The 20,548-nt window shown below is 38.9% G+C and overlaps 1 long non-coding RNA gene across 1 annotated transcript; it reads left to right on the top strand.

Moving 5' to 3' along the window:
• Window positions 1-8,630: 8,630 nt before the first annotated feature.
• On the top strand, window positions 8,631-16,549 carry LOC121421702. The gene is made up of 3 exons (XR_005971026.1): window positions 8,631-8,738; window positions 13,566-13,669; window positions 16,130-16,549. It is a non-coding gene; the product is annotated as an uncharacterized LOC121421702 (long non-coding RNA).
• The last annotated feature ends 3,999 nt before the right edge of the window (window positions 16,550-20,548 follow it).

Consider the following 20,548-nt stretch of genomic DNA (forward strand, 5'->3'; position numbering starts at 1 on the left):
GTGTCTATCTTGTGAGTAACTGCTCTGAAATTTCCCAAATCGAAATCATCCCTAGCAAAGACGTTCTGATATTCTGATAAAAGATTATCTAAATCAAAAATCTGCTCTGCAGAGAGAGATTCACTCGACCTGTCTCTCAGGTCAGTCAAATGAGATGGGACAATACTAGGCGAGTCCATAACCGAAGTTTGCTTTACGGAAATATCTGTTTCTTCAAAGTCCTGTCCATCTACAATATTGGGTTCCTCGAGGGTCACTTCTTCTGCCGTTCCGAAGGGTAAACCAGCTGGCAACCGGTGGTAGGAATCTGTCAGGTTAACTACATACACGGAAATATCCTTACCCCGGTCAAAAACAATCCGCGGTGACCATATAGGAGACGGGTGAGTTGGTTGGAACATGAAGGTACTCTCCATGTCCCCTTCCACATTACAGTTCACCCGCTTGACACAATTCGGGGGAATGACTGTGGCACTGTACACTGTGACGCGTTTGACGTGATGAGGAGTCGCGTTCTGGGGTTTTCTCCCAAAGTGCAACGGGATCTCATGTAGTCCAATGGTGAGTTTAGAGTCCCGCACTGAAATGTCCATACCATACTTGGTGATAAGATCTAAACCGAGAAGCATGTCGTCTCCAATGGGGGCTACATGTAATCCTTCCTCAAACTGAACTGATCCAAGGCTAATGGGGATTTGTCCCACTACCATAGCTTTCATTTTCACATTTCTGTCCGCTGTTTGGAGGATGATATTTTCAACGATCGGAGGTTGAGGTTTCATTATGGAATAAACCTTATCAGAGATGATCGACACTTCCGCAGCAGTGTCCACTACTGCCTTCACTTCCAACTCTCCTAGACGAATCGGAATGTATAACATTGAAGTACTAGATACTTTATTCACAGTTACCACTTTGGGTACCTCAAATGCAGACGATGCTTCTAAAAACACATCAGCTACGGAAGTAGTGTCTAATTCCAGCGGGTCAAAACAAGAAGATTCTGCTTGTTCCGTAATGTCCGGCAGATTACGTGATTCAATATCTGACTCAATTTGAAGGCCAGACTCAATTATTGTTCCCTGATCTATAGGTTCTTGGCCTTGCTCCATTCGGACCGGGGATCGGCCTCGCTCCCCGATCCCTCCATGTTTTCCGTATCGTGAAGTAGGAAGGACACCTTTTGCAAACTGGGACACTCACGCTTAATATGACCAGTCTGCCCACAATGGAAACATGTATTCGGAGATGGAGATCGCGGACGGGGTTTGAGTGATTTAACGCTCTGTTTTAGTTCTGTCATTTCGGTTTTCAAATCATCCCGAAGACCATTCATGCTAACTTTCATCCCCTTCATATCCTCTCGAAGTCCTTCGAGACTTGACCGCATCCCCTCGAATCCTGTCCGTATGGTTTCAAGAACACTCTTGATTGTGTTATCGCGTCCATCATTCGTCCAGGGTCGATTACCTGTAGAAGTCTGTTGAACACGCGAAACATAAGAAGACTCAGTCTCCTCGTCCTCGGAATTATATTCCGAACAGGTCACGGACTGTACGGTTCGCGGACGACCTACCCTATTATCCGATCTGAAATTACTCCGATCTTGACTTCGTCCATACACGACTTTGCGGGAATTCTCTGCCCACTTTACTCCTTGAATCGCATCCTCCAGGGTGACGGGATGGGACATGAGAGCAGAGTAACCTGCTTGTTTGTTTACGCAACCCTTACAAAACTGAAGCACGAGCTGAGATTGAACCCTTGGATTCGTAATATTACCCAGTCCTTCAAAAGCACGGTATGCTAATACGCGAAGTCGTCCTGCCCAATCAGCTAAAGCTTCGTCCTGTTCTTGCTGAGCGGTATGAAACTCAGCAAGTTCCTCTTCGGGTAACGCATTTCTTTGATACCGCTCTTGCATGAGATACATTAGGTACGCGTATTCTTTGTGACCTTGCCTTGAAATGGCAGCGAAGTAATCAGAGGCTTCGCCCTGAAGCGACCATCCAAGTGCATTTTTTTTCTCTTCGGGCGTCCATCGGTATGCGGCTGCGTATGAAGTAAATTTGTTTTTGAATGCCTCCCAACTTCCTCGACCATCAAACGAAATCGATTTTGGAAGGGATGGTGGGGGCTCCGGTCTCGAAGGAAGTTTCCGGCCACTTCTTGGGCTAGTTGTGCGAGGATTACCCCTAACCGCATAATCATCATATGCCCCCTTATTCTCATACCGATTCCGACTACTAGAGGTTCTCGCGAATGGAGCATGTTCACTTGAATGAAGATTACCCCCACTAACATTGGCATTATTCTCATACCGATTGCGACTACTAGAGGTTCTATCAAATGGAGCATGTTCACTTGTATGAAGATTACCCCCACTAACATTGGGATTACCCTCAGCCTCTATCTCCTCCTCAGATTCTTCCTCAGATTCCTCCCCTCCCTCTCTAATATTGCTTGTAAAATCATCCATATTCAAGTCTAATTGACTATTGTGTTCGAAATCAAGGTGTGGTAAGTACTTGGGGCCATACCGTAATTTGGGACACCGAAGAAACAAGGATTGGGTTAAATTCCCACATTGATCCCTCCATCTGATTATTTTCTTAGCTGTTGGCAACGAACAAATGGGAATCAAATCATCCTCACTACAAAAATTAATTTTAATTTCTTGTGATTGAGCCATATTTGTTTGCTCCACTGATTACTCAACAAGAAAATCAAAGGACTATTCAAAAATAAGAAATACTTCCTTCTTTGACACAAGCAAGTATTGAGGTGTTGAAAGGTGACAATTATTATATCTATTAACAACATAAAATATGACACACAAAAAGATGTGTGCACCCCAGCAATCAGGGATAAGAAAAGTTATATGTAAATCCCAAACCTCTTTTTTTTTTTTTGTGTCTCAAATATTGATGTCTATAAAACCTAAATATTAATACATGACATGTACAATGTTAGACTATTGGTGTGCACAGTATCACAACAGATTAGCAACACTAGTCAACACACACAAAAGAAAACAATGATTATTTTTTGTACAAATGCATTAAGTATTATAGGTGTTATTAAATTGAACAACTAAATATAATAGTAGTCTCTGTTCAATGCAATACAGACAATTGGGCTAAGTTTTTTATTGAATAGAGAAAACCTTTGACCAATAATTTGCAAAAAATAAATACAAATTATTACAACCAGGAAATGCCCTTTCTGAATATTGGGCACACTATTATAGAATTTCAAAGTTACAAACAATAAATGTTCCCCAAAATCTCACCTAATTAGGGGACAATCGTTAAACCACGAATATTATTTCGCAATCATCTCCAAAACACATGAACAATTTTCACAGCATTAATTTTAGCATGAAAAGAATATCATGTTAAAGTTATCCAACAATCTAGGTTCAATGTGTTTGATTTCGACCTAATAATATAATGACCAGATTTGTCTCTATTCAGCATGCATTTCCAAGAAATATCACAGGGTCATTCCGTGTCAAATCACCCAAAAATAAATTAAAATTAAATCGCACCATCTCAGAATTCATTCATTTTTGGTATATAGGGAATTTGACATGGCCCATGTCCACATATTTTTTTTCAGCGCAATCGGATGCACGGTTTTCCCGTTATGACACGCCCAATTTCGGTGATTTGACCGAAAATGGGCGCGGCCGCCGAGTTTTAAATGACCGTGGCTCGGTAACCGATGCACCAAAATCAGTAAAAATGGTATCATTGGATAGGAAATTGAATGAACTATCTGAAAAATGTGTTATTTTTTATTTAGGGGCAATATAATGAGTGATGACCTTTTGACCTTTGCATTGACCTTGAATTTGACCCCCGGGGTCACACTATTTTTAGTCAATATTTCAATATATGAATTCCCAACATTATTTCTATATAATATAAAAAAACTGGAGGTGTATTATTTTTTGTTTTTGTTCCAACTTCTCTCGAAGAAGGCATACTTTTTGCAAATATTTTTACTACAGTCCCACACATACTATTTTCTGTATTGTATAGTGAATACACATATGTATGTTGATACGAAGTATCTCAAATCTTTGTTAGTTACTGGGAATTCTGAAATTTTCCATGTATGTAATGATGTGCATGCCTGCAAATCAGCATTATGAGGTAGGTCCATATTAAGAAACATGAATTACACTACCTTAATACATACATTTTACTAATCTCCCGGGGGCAGCCACATATAGTGCTGTACACACGCGTGACCAAAAAACGTGTTTAAAGGGGTGGTTTTTCAGTTTTGGACGTGAGCCGCGCATGCACTCGTTAAGGGTGTCAAAAACACAGATTTTCAAAAAAGGGGTAGTTTTGAAAGACTGGTCAATGGTCAATCGCAGGGTGAAGCACATTTAGGGTATTTTTTTTCAAAGCTTTTTTATTAGACTGGCCAAACGTGTTTAGGGTATGTTTTTTTCCCCCAAGCTTTTTCCCCGGGGTCATATTCTGGCAACAACTTGTTTAGGGGCCAAATGTGTAAATAGTAAATAAAGCCTGTGAAAAACTTGTTTACGGGGTTATTTTGCACACAGAGAAAAACTCGTTTAGGTGGTGTTTGGAAATAATTTGGCCATGTGTGTGTACAGCAATACATTTGACTGCCCCGCCCACCCCAGGGCCAATCTTGTAGTGATCAGAGCTCAAGAGAATGTGTCCAATGTGGGTATATTTTTGCAATAAAAGTGTCTGAGATGACATATTTCTGAGATGATGAAGTAGGAGAAGGAGCATTAATCTAGAATGTTTTCTTCTCCAACCCAACACATGTCTTTGTGTCTTTCTTTGCTGGCCCCATGAGGATGCATAAATTTGACAGGATAGTCTCCAAACTCTTTGGAGATCTCATCTACCGTACTAATCCAGGGTTAATCATTATAACTATTATGTTTTATACCCTCGCAAATTGGACCGTAAACACGTAGCTTTCCTAGCGAAATAAATACATGTACTCTGTTTTCGTTATTTAAGTGTTTTGACGCTCTTATTACTCATGTACGTAACATGCAATATCCTGAAAAAGAGATAATTTGTACATGTTTTTTGGTTGCGCATGTTATCTACTTGTCAATGGAAGTCCCCCCCCCCCCCCCCCCCGTCTAACTTCTGATCACGAAGCAATGTGTTCCCTTGATAAGTTGGACAAATTATTGTACAAAGCATGTGCTATCTGAATTTTCACCCATGAAATGGTACATCTACATGTATAGCGTAAGATAGCTAGGCAAGTGTCCAAGCCAAAAAACAAAACAAATAAACTACTGTAAGTTGAGGAAAGAGTTGGTTAAGCAGGAACTTGTTGTCTTATCAATGAATCAGTGAATCTGGTTAATTCTACATACAATGTATAAAATGCTTTTTTGGTGGGGGAGGGAGGGGCTCAGCTCAATGGATCAATTTGTATACATTGTACACTGTAGGAACAATCCTGTATGAAACCCACACAGTGAAAGTTTGTTTACATTACAAAGAAATTGCAGTGGGTCATACATGTATCTGCCTCATATGGTAATTATGGGCAGGGTACTATTCCTCCATGATAAAACATGTTATTAACTGTTTACTGAGTTTGGCTGGACATAAACTACATGTTCAAGAACAATGGAAAGACATGAATTGTACAGCTTCAGTAAAATAGTGCATTCATCCCTTATTGCATCACAAGTATTGAATGCATGTTGATTGTTCACTGACCCAGCACAAATAGATATGTGTGGGACTGTAATGACAATTTTTGCAGTAAGAAAGCATATTTTGAGAGGGGTTTTAAGACAGAGAAAAAATAATACACTTCCAATTTTATGATATTGTGTAAAAATAATGTTAGGGATTCAGATATAAAAATATTGACTAAAAATAGTGTGACCCCGGGGGTCAAATTCAAGGTCAATGCAAAGGTCAAAAGGTCATCACTCATTATATTGCCCCTACATAACAAATAACACATTTTTCAGATAGTTCATTCAATTTCCTATCCAATGATACCTTTTTTAATGATTTCGGTCCATTAGTTACCGAGCTATGGTCGCTTAAAACTTGGCGGCCGCGCCCATTTTCGGCCAAATCACCGAAATTGGGCGTGTCATAACGGGAAAACCGTGCATCCGATTGCGCTAAAAAAAATCATGTAAGCATGGGCCATGTCAAACTCCCTATATACCAAAAATGAACGAATTCTGAGACGGTGCGATTTAACTCGTTGGGTGAATTGACATGGAATGACCCCACAAAAGAAATCTGGATGCTCATAAAAAATAGGTATAGACTTTCCCTGTGCTTTGCCAGAATTTGTACTAGAAAGTTGAAATAAGCATCCGTTTCTAAGTGTTAAATCTCCTACACTCTTATAAAGAAAAATTAAAATAATTTTTATTTTCTTATTTTTTTTTTTTTTTCAAAGTAATGAACTGCTTTGCGCTATCTAAATTGTTATAATAAACAACAAAACAATACTGACCTGTTAATATATTGAGGTTAGTACAGTTAGAAATGACAAAGACTTCCTTTCTCTTGATTCCTCCGGCAAATGCAAAAGAAAAAAGAAAACAAGAAATAAGTCAATCTGCTCACAAAAACCAAGTTTTGAATCAAACTAATATATTGTATATCTCCAAAGACAAGATTCAATGGGGAGCAATACACACTGTTCACGTCACATACACTACGTGTACATGAAGAAAATTGCCTTACTTAATTACCACCTACATGTAGTGAAATACCGAACAAGTTCTGCTATAATACAGTAATGCACCTTTAAAATAAAACAGTGCTCCAGACTTCTAGTCTTCCTTTAAAATTAAACGTCCTGACTATAAAGTTCACAGGTACTTTATCCAAGAGCTTAGAGTTCACATTTTACTTGTAGCTCTGTATATCTACTCAATCATAAATTTAAATAAGTTCAGTTCTGAGACTACCATACCAGCCTTGAGATATATCGCTGCTGGTGTTTATTGATTTATTAATTTGTAGAAATAAATCAAAAGCTTAATTCTATTTTTTTTTTTTTTTTTTTGCGTAACTAAAAATTCCACCTGAAGTAATCTTAACTAAGGATTAACTAAGTATTTACCTAGATATTTAAAGCCAGTCAACAATTCCAGCACAAAACATGAATCATGCAAAAACAAGAATTTGCATTGATCACCTTCCTCTCGGCTGAAAGATTAATAGCCGTAGAGCTACAAATATACAAAGACAGTCTTCAAAACTTCCTTACAAAAATACTAAGCAGTCCGAGACTGATATAATTATAAACCTATAACTATAAGTAAACTACAAATGTCACTGTCAAAACTACACCGACCACCGACAGTGCTTTACTGAACTACACCACTTATAAAATTGGTGCCAAAAATATCTTCAACTACACCCTATCCTTTAGTCAGAACTTGTAAAAAAGATCTAATTATATTAAAAGCAACCTACTATTACTAATTCGTATCTCCACTAATATCAAGCTAATTATTGTACATTCACTGGCGTTATAAATTCCAGCAATAGCAATAAAAAAAAAATAGGGCCTATAAATCAATTGAGATACCCCACGACTGACCTTAAGTTTTCGACTACGCCAATTGTTGTATATGTAGACCGCAGTTGGGCAAAGTCTACGACTCTACAATAAATAATATTTTACGGTAAATAGAAAAGATATCTACATAACAATCTGAATACAAAAAGAATCTGTGTGAGTATAAACTGATGAAGTGGTAGGATCTAAGGCAAGCTCTCAGATGACTAGTCTCACCTGGTTCTTGTGCTGAGACGGCTTTGAGCAAGTCCACTAGCTGATCTGACTGAGCTGTTGAGTCCCGACTTGCTCTAACAGGCAGTGGAAGGATACGCCGACGGCAGCTCCGTAGCGAAGTCTAAAAGGGCTCAGCTCCGCAGTCAATCCAGGCCAGGGTACGGTGGTTCCAAGCGTTGCAGCGGCCAACCGACCGCGTAGAGGCTCGCTCCGCGGATGCGGACGTACGCGAGAGATGAAGTATGGCGGTTAGTGAACCGGTATGTGAGAGAGTCAATGTCCGAAGTCATGGGCCCATGTATTATATGCACCGCGAATTATGAATGTCTAAACGAAAAAGTAGGATGAAAATAAATCACTCCCCGTAGCTCAAAAAACCCCAAACGTGCCCAAGGTTGGCCAGGTGGCGATCACTCAAACTCACGCTGTCCAAAAATTGATCCCTAACGCCCGGATAACTCCACAGGATTTAGGATTTTCAACGATTCCAGAGGTACGTCGTAAAGGGTAGAAGCCATGAGAAAACACTGCTCTGGACGGTCCTCCGCCGTAGCTGGCGCTCTTTCCGATCGCACTCTGCTACTTGCTCACAATAGGCCTATAGCTTATGAGTTGCACAGACGTGCGTACTACAGGGGTATATATATGAGTACAATCGAAAATTTTCACATTTTATGCTGGAAGTGCTTTTTATGAATTCTTCACTTTTATTTTTATTCATTACTATTTTAAGCGTCTTTACACGGCTCGCAAAGTTCGAATACCGAGTGTTAGGTATGAAAAAATCTATAATTTAAGTTTCTTTTCCCTCTTGTTTTAATGCATACCTCTATCGGATATGGATCGAGCATTCGTATAAAATGTAATACTGCCATCATGCGGCGTAATAAATCTCTTCGTCTTGGGTCTTGATTGCTACTATAATAAGCATCGTCACCATGGTATAAAATCATATTTTTATCATGTATTAAATTGAAAACATACAATATGATTAAAGTTTGAAATAATTCAGTTGTTCAAATCCTCAAATAATAATCAGATTGCAAGATTTACGCTAAGATGTTAGTGATTGAAAGAGATTTGTGCGATAACTTATATTGTTTCCAATCTATGATGTGTAGTCCCGAGTGTTTATATTTTTGATGTGGGTTGTGGGTATAACTTCTCGAGGGAGTCGTAACTGAACTAAGTTCATTATACTGAACTAATGTAACGTTACACCTGATCTAAACGCTGTTATTTTTTCGGGATTAATTCTATTGCTCTGGGTGGTTTTCTAAAACATTTACGGGCATGACGGGTACTGAATTCGCGCTGCACTCTCCTGTCTCCAGCTCCACAATCACAAACAAAGTCACTTCCCTTTTCCCCATCTGCATATTCAATATCGTGTGTGTTTGGCTTGTTTTACTTTTAAATAACATTGTCAGAAACTCAGGCAAAAAAAATGTATTGTCTGCTCATAATTCTAGCCCTATACTAGGGTCATTCCATCTGGATTCACCCAGTGGTTGCACCCGACCGTCTCAGAATTTGTTGTAAATTGGTACACATAAAATTCACCATGGCTCACGCACAAAACAAAAAAAATTAGTCGAATCGGTCCGTCGGTTCTCGCGCTACGGCCCGCCGGTTTCTCCTTGTTTTGACAAAAATGGGCGTGACCTTCAACTTTCAATGGCCATTGCGTCGTAACATGTGGACCAATTTTCACGAAACTGGTACCAATCAAAAGGAAATTCAGAGAGGAATCCAAAACATTCATCAAATAATGTATTGGAGCGATTTATAAGGTCGTGACCCTTGACCTTTACTTTGACCTTGAATTTGACCCCCGGACAAATAATTTTTTGACTTGATTTTCGTGTATGTTAATTATTTGTATGATATTGACAAAATATGTTAAAACCAATGATGATATTTTATTTCTTCACCTTTAAAAACTCTTACAAAGATACCATGAAATTTCACTCTAGTCCCACATACTGATATTCATGTTAGTAAAGTGTTCACCAGTTACATGATTTCTTCCAATCTTAAGTCATAATATGCAAACACATGATAAGAAATTAAGCTCATCAGTTCGCAAATGAAACATTAAACATTTATGCTCATGAATAGGTATCTGTTTAGGCATTTTGATGTTCAGCAATATAAATCATATATATATATATTATGGGAGCCTTAAATAAGCATATACTCAACAATTTGATAAGAAAAGTAAACACTTTACTAACACAAATATATATATATATGATATATATTGCAGAACATCAAAATGCCTAAGCAGATACCTATTCATGAGCATAAATGTTTAATGTTTCATTTGTGAAATGATGAGCTTAATTTCTTTTCACGTGTTTGCATACTGTGAATTAAGATTGGAAGAAATCATGTGACTGGTGAACACTTTACTAACATGAATATCAGTATGTGGGACTAGAGTGAAATTTCATGGTATCTTTGTAAGAGTTTTTAAAGGTGAAGAAATAAAATATCATCATTGGTTTTAACATATTTTGTCAATATCATACAAATAATTAACATACACGAAAATCAAGTCAAAAAATTATTTGTCCGGGGGTCAAATTCAAGGTCAAAGTATAGGTCAAGGGTCACGACCTTATAAATCGCTCCAATACATTATTTGATGAATGTTTTGGATTCCTCTCTGAATTTCCTTTTGATTGGTACCAGTTTCGTGAAAATTGGTCCACATGTTACGACGCAATGGCCATTGAAAGTTGAAGGTCACGCCCATTTTTGTCAAAACAAGGAGAAACCGGCGGGCCGTAGCGCGAGAACCGACGGACCGATTTGACTATTTTTTTTTGTTTTGTGCGTGAGCCATGGTGAATTTTATGTGTACCAATTTACAACGAATTCTGAGACGGTCGGGTGCAAAATTGCACTTTCATTGGGTGAATTGGCATGGAATGACCCTATAGCGGCATACGCTAAGTCAGTAGAGGCGCTGGTCAGAAAATTGGGATCGTCCCAGTTTATACAGGGACTGTCTCAGTTTATAAGGATTTCTTCACACAAGAAATCTAGGAATGTTCATTCACCTGTCAAGTGCCGACACCAATCAAGTGTGCTAGTCAATGTAAACATATCAGGTTTCATAACAAGATTATTGGAAGACGGTAAGTCATGAAAAATAGACGGTGAACTGGGGGGAATTGAGGTCACTGAATCTATTTTTAGCACTCTCAATTTCCGTAATTGCTGTCTTTGTCCCGTAGGGGGAAGTGAAAAAAAACGTCCCCATAAACAAGGACAGTCTCAATTTATCAAGACATGATTTGTCTTGGTTTATGAGGATATCCTTGTTTTCTGGGACAATCCCAATTTTTGGACCAGCGCCTCTACTGTAAGTCAGCATTGTTGTTAATTTTATGATCGAACCCGAAGCATGAGCTTTTGTGACATAATTTAGCACAAGTTTTCTTTATAGATGTCGCCATCTATTGCCATAGGTTAAATTATGCAGTCTCTTTGCCAAAACCATGCACGCAATTGAACCGCAGCTCAAAACGTGCATTCTACCAGATACTCCTAAATTTGCGTATTTTTAAATTTGAACATGCTTGATGCTTGACGATCTTGCTGCGAAATCCGCGATAATTAATGTGCCACAAATATTTCAGAATTTACAGTAGTCAACGTTGTCGTTGAAAGAATCACAAGATGAAACCTAATTTTGGCTTTAAAAAGGCTATAAAAATTTGAAAATTTGAGTAAAATCACCTTTTAACTTTACAAATATTGGTTTAAAAGTACCATGAGTACTAATTTAAGAAAATCAAATTGCCTGCCCCCAAATCATATGAATAGACATTTATTGTACCCTTTTCCCCCCATCAAAAGGGGGGAATTAAGTAGTATTATAAAATAGGTGTATTATTTCAAGCATCGCGGTTGGCCAATACACGTCACATGACATGAGTTTTTTGTGCCCTGCACGGCAGTGCAAAAGGTGCACAACGAAAACTGACATTGCACGCTCGAGGAAACCAGTGCGGGAGAAGTCCAACAAAACTGTACTGTAACTTTTTAAGAATTTGTTTCTGTGTTGCTATTTTAGAAAACAAATAATGCACTTGCTCTGTCGTGCGTAAAAGTAAATGCAGAGAAAGAAAATGTTACAAAAAAAACTCTCCGAAACAGCAGAGATATCAGTCTACATGGAGCCTAGACACATTTCCCTAGACATGTCATGGCAAACTAAAACTTATTCACAAGCCAGCACGGTCAATCACAGCAAACTAGGCCCGTTTTGAAAGTCCATTTTTGATGCACGTGTACACGGCATGTTTTTCGGTCGTGTACACGTAGTAAACACTGAGAGCGAGTTATGTTTTCATGTCGACACGGACCCGCATCAACATGTCATAAAAAGGGGTCTATATATAGCCTAAGTCACGGTTTTAAAGCTTACCTGAGAAGTTTGAAGTATCAATCCACAAAAATTGGTGCAAATTAAAAGTTTACTCAGCTTAGCAGCGCATTAAATTAATAAAGAATTCATAATAAAATCAGTGCAGGGCCCTAGCTAGCGCCGACGCTCGTTGGATGCGCATTTTGTATACTGTACCGTACATGCATGCACAGATCGCTGCAGAATTAAGTGTAACTGAAGTTATCGATTGATTTTCATTATTTTGTTGCCAATTTGAGGAGCGTATGTTTGTAGGCTTGTAGCACATCTGTACGAGCGTATAACACGTAAGTTATAGCAATGATCGCTGTCGCAATTGGTGATTCTCAAATTGGCTCTGAGTGTGATTGAGCAACGCTTTTGAGCTTTCGAGACCGGAGCAGACCCATTTCGTGGTACAAAAACTCGAGTCTCAAGAATGAATGTGGATTAAATCGGCGATTTTGGAAGTGAACTCACTCAAGATTAATTGAAATATATTGGCATATTAGTGATTAAAACATGTACAGTGTCTGAGAACTAAGATTTAATGTGAGGCTGTGAGCTTGTTCATTGACTTTGTAGTCCCATGCAAGCTTTATGCAGATGCTACCGTGTACACGGTGATGGAATTTAGTACACGTGCACTGACTTGACCGTGCGTGTACCCGTGTACACGTGTACCCGAAACGGGCCTACACCAAACACATTTATACACAGGCACTATCACTCACCACATGCAAGTCCCAATTTGAACTCCAAAGACAGACGAAGTCCCCTTTAAAAAGTCGCCATTGAAAATGAGTAATCTGCGCCATCTTTCCAGAGCCTTCCGATTCGATTCAACATGTCATGATAAAAATTGACCAAAGTGAAGCTCAAAACAAGCACATCATCCAATAATTTGGTATTAGAATAAATCTCTAAAAAATGAATTTACGAATATGATACATGTACTTCGATTACCCATGTCATGGGTAATGCTTCTGCTTTTACAGGAGCCATATTTCCATGCTGTCGTGAAAGTCGGGGGAAAAAACAGACACATTCCAAATTTCTAGAGTTCGTACAAGTAATGTATGACAAATCTTTTTTAAAGGTCTCTGCATAGGCTACTGCAATAAGATAAAAAGCACAAGGTAAAGAGGCCACCCCCAGACAAAAGTAGGATATTGAAATGGCAGTGAATTGGTCTTTGTTTGTCTTGATTGTATATTGAATCGCGTAAGGCAGGTGAGACTGCCAGAGGTGCTCCACTTGTGATTGATACATATCCCTATCTTTTCATCCTTCCTATTAGATATTCACTATAATTCCATTGGTTATTTTTTTCTGTTTTTCTCTACAGCCTTCCCACAAGACATTCAAAATCAAGCAGAAGCTTGCTAAGAAGCAGAAGCAGAACCGTCCCATTCCACAGTGGGTGCGTCTCAGGACTGGTAACAGGATTCGGTAAGTCTTCCCTAAATCAGGGTACTACATTAGCACTTGCCCGATTGCTTGGGGCAAGTAAAAGTTAATAGTTGGGCAAGTGATTTGAAGTAAAGACCAGAAGTTCTTGCCCAAATTGGGCAAGCAAAATTCTTAGAGAATGACCAAAGTTAGGGTCAATATGATATGATATTGACCCTAATTTTGGTCATGGCATTATAAGTTCTTGCCAAAAGAGAGAAAAGGGTTAATGGTTTATAAAACTGCAATACTTTCTTTTGAAGAGGTAAAACTTTTTTTTTCAAGGATTTTTTCGGACAAGGGAAATGGATTTTGGGGCAAGCACATTTGAACTTTTTAAAATTTACTTGCCCGACTGGGCAAGTGCTTCTAAAAAGTTATGTAGCACCCTGCCTAAATGTGTAAAAATAGTATAACAAATGATTCATTTTTTTTCTTACAATCCTAACACCATTCCGTTATCTATATCGGAAAACACCAGGGAAACGTTGAAAACAACACCAATTAAAGAGTCAAACTGATATTAGTTTAAGACAATTTAGTGTCGTTTAAATACCTATTTGGGGCCCGTTTCATAAAGGACCTGCAACTTGTAAATTTGCCATAATGGCAACTACCATGGCAACAGGGCTCAGCAGCCAATCATAATCAAGCTTTCCATGGTAGTTGCCATGATGACAAATTTACAACAGCTGCAAGTCCTTTATGAAACGCGCCCCTGGTGTTAGCCCACAGCCGAAGTTGTGCTGTTTCAACACCCCTCTGGTGTTTTCCTCTATAGACACTGAACTGGTGTTGAATTAACACCAGTATTTTTTAAATGCACGACAGTTCGCTAATTTCTCAGAAGTAAGGTGAGGCTCAACATCAGTGGTGTACAGATGGGGGTACTCTTGCCCCCCCCCCAAAAAAAAAAAAAAATTTAAGTACTTCAAAGTATAAAATAATGTGTCAGATAGTGAACCAGCAATCATGTTTTATTTCCTGAAAATTGCATTTTATGGAATTTAGATCACATGGAGAGCTTCTTTCAAGGTCACAGCATTAAGACTTTAAATTCAAAAAATATTAACTATGGTAACTTTTTTATTTCATGGACTTTCATCAAACCTTCTTTGATAAGTTTCTTTTGATTTTCTGCTTCTAGTAAAGCTAACTAGCTTAACAGATGCAATGCCAAGATTAGGGCTGGGACTAAAACCGGGTACCCGGGTCCCGCCCGGAAGCCTCGGGTACCCGGGTAGAAAAATCAATACCCGATACCCGAAAATTGCTCACCAGTATAACGTACATTTGATTTGTATTGCGTAGTGTAAGACATGATTGTAAACTCATCACAAAAGTACACAAGTCTCATTTTGAATCTCACCAATTACCCTCGAAATATCTACTAGTTTTTCAAGTGATGATGTGACTGAGATTGTTCAATCGTCGCCATGTTTCTTTTGTAGCGCAGTGACGTCATCCAGCCACTGCGACGCAAGCCAATTTATGAATGAAAATATAGTAAGCATGCGCATTGCAAGCCTCAGCCCCACGCAGTATTCCGTCAAAACAAGTCTGCAATACTCTTTCACCTCGTACCAAAATCGACCTAGAATTCCACTTTCCTTTATTTCATATGAATTATAAAAGGTATTCTCAGAGGATCTATTTTCTCACCGATAGCGAACAGGTAAGCAAATTTTTATTCTTGCTTTTCCATTAAAATCTTACGAAGTAGCGTCGATGTTGCATCGTGTTTGTGAGTTTGTAGAATCTATCGCTACGTGAACAAAGTCAATTGATTTCCGGGTTTCGGAGCATACGAGGCGCCAGCCAATCACGTTCTTGATACCATTTTCAGTCCATCATAAACCGAAAATGGTAACACGATCGTGATTGGCTGGCGCATTTGACGCTCCGAAACCCGGAAATCAATTGACTTTGTTCACGTAGCGATAGATTCTACAAACTCACGAACACGATGTAATATCGACGCTACTTCGTACGATTTTGACGGAAAAGCAAGACCTGTGCGCTATCGGTGAGAAAATAGATCCTCTGAGAATACCTTTCATAATTCATATAAAATGTAGGAAAGTGGAATTCTAGGTCAATTTAGGTACGAGGTGACAGAGTATTGCAGACTTGTTTCGATGGAATAATGCGTGGCGCACGGGAGCCTTGCAATGCGCATGCTTACTATATTTTCATTCATAAATTGGCTTGCATCGCATTGGCTTGATGACGTCACCAATGGGGTTTTTCCACCAGTCATATTTCGAGCGACATTTTCGGGTACCCGCCCGAAAATTGCCACAGGTACCCGAAGAGAAAAAAACCCGAAAGTCCCAGGCCTAGCCAAGATATGAAATTATAAATTAGTGTTATCTTAAAGGGTGGACATCCTCAAAAATAACATTGATAAGAAAATGACACGATTCTTGTTTCTGTTTCCATTTGTTTTTAACTATGCAGCTACAACGCCAAGAGACGTCACTGGAAGCGAACGAAGCTCAACTTCTAGGATGTTCCGGTCGGCATACTGTTCTTCCTCTTCACATGAACAAACTGAAAGCATTGTCGAAAAGCTCTATGTTACCATGGCAACCATCTCTTTGAATCTCGTATGAAAAGAACAGGACTCGACGATGCAAGGCATAGATTTCTGTAACCCAAACTTTGCAGATAATGAAGATCACTGTTGCAAGATGGTATGACATTACACCCCTGGTTATTCGCTCGTTCTTTCTCTTCATCATCATCATCGTGAAATCATCATCACTGGGACCTTCCAGCGCTGGAAACCCGGATTGTAATCAGGAATGTCTATTGGAATTCCAGTCCTGCGTGACGTGGTCATGTTTGTCAAATAAATGTTTGTTTGTATGAAGAGGATATCAAATTTGAAACTTTCATTTGTTCACTTTTGTTGGATTTGATTGGGTATTTTAGGAAGTGCTCGCAGCTGCGATGGAGAAACGTGCTAGGGAGTGTTCGCAGTTGCAACAGAGATACTATACAGTGCGTCCCAAAAAAAACTATACACTTTTGAAATGGCTGCCAAATAAAAAATGTAGCACTTTGGGGGAAAAGACTTATAGATATGGAAAGCCAATAAAGTCAACTTTTAAATGACACCAAAAAGTTGGAAAATTATTCATGCTTGAGCGAGCACTGCCCACTGAAACAGAGGGTATGCAAATTAGGGTGGGCTGGAATTAGCCTTCCAATTTCTTTCAGATTTTTTGTTTGGTACTTGCAAAGTTGAAGGTTATTTGGTGAATTAAAGATCAGATATGTGATCAGTTTGTTGTTTGTGAAAATTTCATACGTTATTAAATTGAAATTTAATGCATGAGTGATCATGAATTGCAATTTTTAGTGCAGTTTTATCATGTGGATCTCAACAATGTGTTCATGACAGTCAGGAGAAGAGGGGGTAATATGACTTAGGTAGGTGAAGTAAGTTGATGGGCTAAAGGTCAACAGAACATTTAGCAACCCCTCCCTCCATCTCTACCCCCTCTCCCCCCCCCCACTTCTCTCCTGAAAGACTAAGCTTGGCTAGGCTGGGCAGGAATTAGCCAAGTTCTGCTAGACAGTTTTTTGAGAGGTTAGTCCTTTGGAACTTACAAAGCTAAGGGTGTTCTGCTATTCATGAGTGAGATAAGTTTTGGTTTTAATAGGCAAATTTCATGAATTACTAAATTGAAATGTACTGCATGAGTGAACAGGAATTGTAATTTTAGTGTAGCATATTCATCTTGTGGACATCAGAAGTGTGTTCATGAGAGTCAGAGTAATGTGATGGTACATGTACCTGTTACAAGCAAGAGGGCGAGGTATGCTAAGACTTGGTTAAAAGGGCATTCCTCTTCTTTTTGTCCTTTTACTAATTAAAAGTCATAGGTAACCTCCCTCCTCTCTTCATCTCCATTTTCCAGCCCCCCCCCCTCTCTCTCTCTCTCTCTCTCTCTCTGTCTGTCTCATCTCCTGGATTGTAGCCTTTTCAAAACTTAACTGCCAAGTGACCGGTGGCTGATGGTCAGTTTGAATGATTACCAAAATAATTTAATGATTATGATGATTAATGAAATAATTTATTGGAAAAAATGAATGTTTTATTGATCACATTGCACATTGAATGAGTTGATTTACTGATAAATTGTTGATTGAATGATTGATAGGAAAAAGTTGATGCCCTAATTCAGAATTAATCATTAAACCAACATTCTGCTCTGGACTTCACGCGTACATGAGAATAGCCATCAGTCTCTCAACAAGAGGGGAGGGTGGGAAAGAGGGGGGGGGGGGGGGGGGCAGGGGCTGAATATTCTGTTGACCCTTATTTCATCAACCTACTTCTCCCACTTAAGCCCTATCTCACGATTCTCACCCCCTATTTTCCCGACTGGCCGACTCCCATGAACACATTGCTGAGATCCCCATGATAAAGTTGAAATGCTGCCCCAAAAGAGATCCAAATGATAAAGTTGAAATGCTGCTCCAAAAGTTTAATTTGTGTTCACTCATGCATAAAAGTTCAATTTAATGACTTAAAAAATTTGCTTAAGCTATCAAAACTGATCAAGGTTGATCATTAATTTATCACAACGCCCTTAACTTTGCAAGTTCGAAATGATTTGCCTCTCAACAACTGAAATAAATTGGAAGGCTAATTCCAGCCCACCCTAATTTTCATACCCTTTGTTTCAGTGGGCAGTGCTCGCTCAAGCATTAATAGTTTTCCAACTTTTTGGTGTCATTTGAAAGTTGACTTCATTGGCTATCCATATATGTGAGTCTTTTTCCCCAAAGTGCTAGATTTTTTATTTGGCGGCCATTTCAAAAGTGTATAGTTTTTTTTGGGACGCGCTGTATAATGCACCAATTCCTTTTAAAATGCAATTCAAATCACAAGGAATAGCTTGGAGGTCTTTGTCGAAAATTGGTGAAACGGAACGGCAGATTGTCCTAAGAGTTGGAGCTGACGAAATATTGCTAATGTCCAAAATTCAATTCAATTTATTCAGGTCCATAAAGGAAATTTGTTTTGGGATTTACATACATACATTTCATGACAACATCTAAAAATACATAAGTGAAAGACATTCAAAAATATGAACGGCAATTATAAAGAAATAGTGCACTATTACAAATATATATATACAGACATAATATCAACACAGAAAAGAAAACTCCTACGAGGCACCGTCTCCTCCCCCGCGCCTACCCCACAAGAGGTGAAGAAAGAAAGATAAGGAGAAAGAGAAAAAGACAGAAAGAGGGGCAAGAAGTGCAGAGGGAGGAGAGAGAATAGAAGCAGAATACTACTGCTTTGATTCACAAATGTTCAACAGACTTCTTGGTTGTATTTTTTCATGAAGGGCATGGAACAAAACATTTTGGCCCGAATTCACCAAGGTGGTTTTGAAAACCCACGGTTAAATCCATGGTTTATGCAGAATTCCTGTATAAATTATGCTTTATCTAGCGGGTATGGGGCATGTGTAAAAAATGTCCATTGCTGATGCGCACTTTTGCCAGAGTGCACCAAATCGATGCCTGTTACTATGGTTAGATACGCTATTTTATTCATGAGTACACTGTTTGAAGAGTTGACTCATTAATTAAAAACAGTGGACTCGTGAATAAAATAGCGTTGATAACCAAGGCAACAGGCGTCAAGTTGGCACATTCTGACAAAAGCGCGCATCAGCATTGGACATTTTTTAATATACACAGTAAAATTAGTGTAATTTATACAGGAAATCTGCATAAACAAAGGACTCAACCATGGGTTTTCAAAATTTGGGCCTTAATGTTCTTTAAGTAAAACCCTCCCTTTTTTGGACAAGTCACTCTTCCATATGACTTTTCTAAATTGCAACACAAGTAATAAAAATAAGAATGCACTACTCCAAGGCTGGTCTTGATCTGTACCGACTCCACAGAATTGTTATTGCCAACAGTGCGCTCTCAGATGTGGCAGCGATGCCTAGTGTTACAACAGTGCATTGCTTACACACCTAAATTTGTTCTGACTGAACAATCTGGAATATGTGACAGGGCATACTGTAAGCGCTAACAACGTTTCTGTGCGGCCGGCACTGGATGTTCGTATTTATTTATTTGGATAAACCTAAACTCATTCATCCTTCAGGTCTTTTCACTTCCTCTACTAAAGAAAGGAAGTGATAAGGAACTGAAAAGACCATGTGTGTGTATACTGTGTGAGATGAATGAGTTTAGGTTTTTATCCAGATAAATACTAATGTCCAGATCTAGACTACTCCAAGGCAGGTGAGGGGAGGGGGATCCTCAGCCATGACCTTCTATGACCTTAGATTAGAGGGGAATCCAACCTTGGTCATAAAATGTGTGTGTGAGAGAGAGGAGAAAAATGAGTATAACAGTTGGAGAGAAATCACATAGCAGTAAGAAAGTTAAGGCCATTTTAAAATTGAGAGAGTGGGGGGGTCCATGTATGCATGAGAACAAACGTGACAGTCCAAGTGATGGTTAGTCCGAGTGGGTTTAGTCTAGTGGCATACAGATGGGGGTGGGCTTGGGGGGGCATTGCCCCCCCCCTTCCAAAAAATATATTACCAAGAAGTGAAAAGGAAAGAAAAGGGTTAAATATACTATTTTCTGAATACAGTGTTATGTCAAAATTGATCACACAATTTGATTCTTTTATAAAAATGTAAAAACAAAATTTGCCTGATATGCAATAACTCGCCCCTTACAATTTTTGGCTCATTACGCCACTGATTTAGCCCATGATGTAGTATTTGAGAAATAAACCAAACAGTGGGGTTTAATGCCAATTCGTCCAATTGCCAACTCGTCTACTACCATTTGGTCTAACACCAGTTCGTCTACACACCACAT

The sequence above is a fragment of the Lytechinus variegatus genome, chromosome 9 (genome assembly GCF_018143015.1).
Source record: "Lytechinus variegatus isolate NC3 chromosome 9, Lvar_3.0, whole genome shotgun sequence".
Taxonomy (NCBI): domain Eukaryota; kingdom Metazoa; phylum Echinodermata; class Echinoidea; order Temnopleuroida; family Toxopneustidae; genus Lytechinus; species Lytechinus variegatus.